This window comes from Bidens hawaiensis, unplaced genomic scaffold (assembly GCF_021521415.1).
Source record: "Bidens hawaiensis isolate Kalapana, Puna unplaced genomic scaffold, B.hawaiensis_p1.1 tig00018012_1, whole genome shotgun sequence".
Classification (NCBI taxonomy): domain Eukaryota; kingdom Viridiplantae; phylum Streptophyta; class Magnoliopsida; order Asterales; family Asteraceae; genus Bidens; species Bidens hawaiensis.
The window spans coordinates 78251-82243 of record NW_027492717.1 but is presented as its reverse complement, the minus strand read 5'-3'; the positions used below and the strand labels follow the sequence as shown (position 1 = coordinate 82243).

The 3993-nt window shown below is 36.4% G+C and overlaps 1 pseudogene; it reads right to left on the bottom strand.

Annotated features, from left to right (window-relative positions):
* Positions 1 to 495: 495 nt before the first annotated feature.
* On the bottom strand, positions 496 to 3116 carry LOC143555189 (putative disease resistance protein RGA3; annotated as a pseudogene).
* Between the last annotated feature and the right edge of the window lie 877 nt (positions 3117 to 3993).

Here is a 3993-nt window from a genome sequence, read left to right as displayed (position 1 = left end):
GCAAACACAAATCTCTGGTATATATATATTGGGTGCATGGCAAAACATACATTCTGATTCTTCAATTATCAGGTTGAGAATTCGAGAGACTTATCAAATACTTCAATTTGAATCTCTAAAATAGGAATTTACAAAGCATACATCTTGTAAAGCTCATGTCCATGTCGATATCCATCTCGCCTTGCATGCCCATCATCATTCTCAATGGGGCTAAGTTAACAAAAAAAGGATTTAGTAAATATATTGATACACCATATAAATGATGCAAAATAAAACAATTACTGAAGAAGTTAGTCATGCACGTCTGCCATTTGGAAAGGTGAATAATATGTTTTGTAATTATTATATTATATATGAATTTATATATAGTTTTATAAAATATCATTATGGCAGCAACTGAATTTTGAATATTTTAATCATTCACTTTCTGTGTTAAGAACTAGAGTATTTCACAATAAAAAAGTAAAAAAGAAGAAGAAAGATAAGAGATTAATGTTACCTTGGAAGATCAATAGTGATATTAGGAATATGAGAAATTCTAGGCCATTCAACACCGATCTCTTTTTCGCACCTTTCACTTAGATGTTTGCATCTTTCTATCACAAGTTCGTTCAGATCCTTGAAACTTATAATCTCATCCGGCAGAGAAACTAGCCCGTTACAGTTACGTAATATTAAACGCTTGAGTTTTGGCAGGTTAGTTGGCAAGGAAACCAAATTCGGACACATGGAAATGTTTAATTCTTGTAAACTAAGAAACACATTGGTGTCTCCAATCATGTTTTTGTCATCATCATGGAAACTGTTCAAAGATTCCATGTACTCCAAAGTGATGACCCTAAGATTGGGTAATCTCCCAAGTGATGGAATATGCTCACAATTCTTACACTTACTAAATAGAATTTCAACCAAATTCTTTAAATGTACCAACTTGGAGAAATAGTTTTTCCCATATAATAAAACAGTTTCAGATCCTTGAGTTTTGGATTTGGTTCTAGTCCCTCGAGAACATGTTCATCGCACGCAAGCATCTTTTGTTCACTTTCTCTTTTGTATAGGGTCGACCAACATAACTTCAAAAGTGATAAATTTCTTTTGAATTTGAGATTGGCACTCTTGGCCTCATCCTAAACTTTCAACATTCTAAAGTCCTGATATCTCCAACTCCCCCTCAAGAAGATTTAAATTTCCTAGTTCTTCTATTGTGGCCCCGATCTTGTTACCAACAGAAAATCGTGGAAGTATTTGGAGATTGGTTAGTTCTTTGACTCCTGATGGCAAATGCAAGAGTGAGTAACAACGCTTGATGCCCAAACGTTCAAGATTATTCATATACCTCAAGCCTTTCGGCAACTTATGCAGGAGCATACAACGATACAAAAGCAGGACTTGCAAATTTTGGAGATAAATAATCGACTCAGGTAAAACTTGTATACTTGAGCGTGATAAATTTAAGTATTTTAGGTGCTTGAGTTTCCAAATTGATTTGAGGCAATGCTTTTAAATGACACAAGTATAATACCTTCACATTCAGGTGGTTGAGAATTTGACTAATGCTACCTTCATTCATTATTCCGTACATGAATATTGACCTTAATGATTTTAACTTTCCTAAATCCTCAGGTGAAAAGTGAAGACTTGGACATGATGAACTTAAATGAAAAGCCTCATTTGGGACTATAACCTTCTTACCGGACTCTATAACTATGCAATCATCTCCCATCAAATGTAGTGCCACGTCATGTATTAAATCGTGCATTATATATCCAAACCAAACAATTGGAAACTTCTTCCCCAAGCACATACAAGTCTATTTCTCCTTTGGGTGGAATAAAACCTTTTGACACCCACAGTCGTATCAATGCATCCCTTCTCAGCTCATAGCCTTTAGGAAACAAACAACAATAAGCAAAACATCTCTTTAGATGTGGAAGCAAGTTATCGTAGCTTAACTTCAAAACAGCAGGCAAGACTTTATTTTTTTCCAACTCCCATATGCTATTGTCTTTCACAAGTTGCCACTCGCTTGCACTCCTTTTCGACCACATTAAGCTACCCAAGGTCTTCACTGCCAGAGGCAATCCGTTACATTTTTCAACTATCTCCCTTCCGATAAGTTCTAGCTCACCTATGTCATCCCCCACTCTTCCTTGTGCAAATGCATTCTTCTTAAACAATAACCATGAGTCCTCTTCTGATAAACATCCCACTTCATGTTGTAATAGGAGAACCTTAGCCATCATTCGGCTAGTTATTTGGGACCGTGTTGTCATCACAACAATACTTCCTTCTGCCCCACAACTTAATGTTTTACTTAACTCATCCCACTTTGGCCTTTCATCATCATCGATCCAAACATCATCTAATTACAACTAAAATTTTCTTTTCCCTTAACCTGTTTTGAAGGGACTTTTGCAACAAATCTAGATGTGTAAATTTACACTCACATTCATCTATGGATTCAATTATTCCTTTTATTATCTCTTGAACTTGGAACTTTTCAGAGACATACACCCAACATTTTAACTCAAAATATTTATTCACTCTTTCATGATTATAGATTAACTGAGCTAGAGTAGTCTTTCCCACACCTCCCATACCCCATATACCATACACCCGAATTTCACCATCACCATATTTTCCTATATCTTTGTTACATATCTTGTTAGTTACCATCTCGACGTCTTCCATTCTTCCGAAGATAATTAAAGAATCATGTATAAGTGAGCTAGTTTCCCTATTTGGCATCTCATCTGCAACGTCCACATCTACATGACTTACGTCACTTGAAGGGTCAGGTTTAACTCAAATCTCTTGGATACAATGGCATCTAGTATTCTTCTAATGGCTTTAACTTTGTGAGCAATTCTAACACGGAACACAAGTTGATTATGATTGGAGGAAAAGAAGGCTCTTACCCTGTATTTGAGGCCTCTTTCTTTGTGTAGACGTTGTACCAAAACTTCAGTTGAGATCTCGTCCAGCACGTTTTCTACCATCATGGATGCAGATCTGAGACTCTTAAGCCATAACGCTACAACCTTTTCCTTGATGTGTTTCTCTTCTGCATCTTCAAAAACAACTTTGATCTTTGTGAAATCTTCCTTGAGAGTTATGTTAGGCCCCGTTTTATATATTTAGTCTTTTGTATTGATTCGGCTATGTATTTGGGCCGATAGATCATTTTGTATGTAGTTGGGCCACGGTCCATTGTAAAGAAGCCCATTGGGCATTAAATTTGTTTTACTTCTCATGCATGCTTCCCTATAAATAGGAAGCATGCCATGAGAAGTGTGTGGTTGGTCATTCAATAGAAAACCTTTTGGCAAAAACTCTATCATTCTTTCCCTTCTCATCTCTCTCGGCTATCTCTCTCTCATTAACCTTTCCTTAACCGAAAATAAACTCAAGATCCGAGACCTCTTGGTTGCTTAGTGTGATTTCCGCTAGCACTAAGTTGGGTTGATCCAAAGACGTTGTTAGATCCACCCGAATAGGGACCTACAATTGGTATCAGAGCTTCGGCTCACTAGTTGAGGATTTTTGGATCACAACCTTGGGTTTTGATCTTGAAAAGAAGAAAATAAATGTTCAAGTGTTCTTGACAAGAAAATATCAAAAATATAAAAAGAATTGGCAAAACCTTCATAAAATGTCTTAGAAAGTGTTATTGGTGAAAGTTTTAAGTGTTAAATGTGGTATTACGGGTTTCAAGTTTGTTGGTTTGATAAGTTATAATTTCACTTCGCTCAAGCATTGTACCAAACCTCGTACTTGTACTGACAAAAGTAGGTGAAACAGATCCTAAGGAAGATTTGCTTTCAGAAAGATAATATTCCTTCGCTTGGATCCTTTCGCTTCGCCTAGGATCCTTTCGCTTCGCTTGAAGCTGTTTGTGTGAAAAAGTTGATTGTTTTGAAGATTAAGCTTTGTTGAAGGCTTGTAACTACTTAGACCATGGCTAGCACTGATTCAGAACTATTGAAGGGTTAT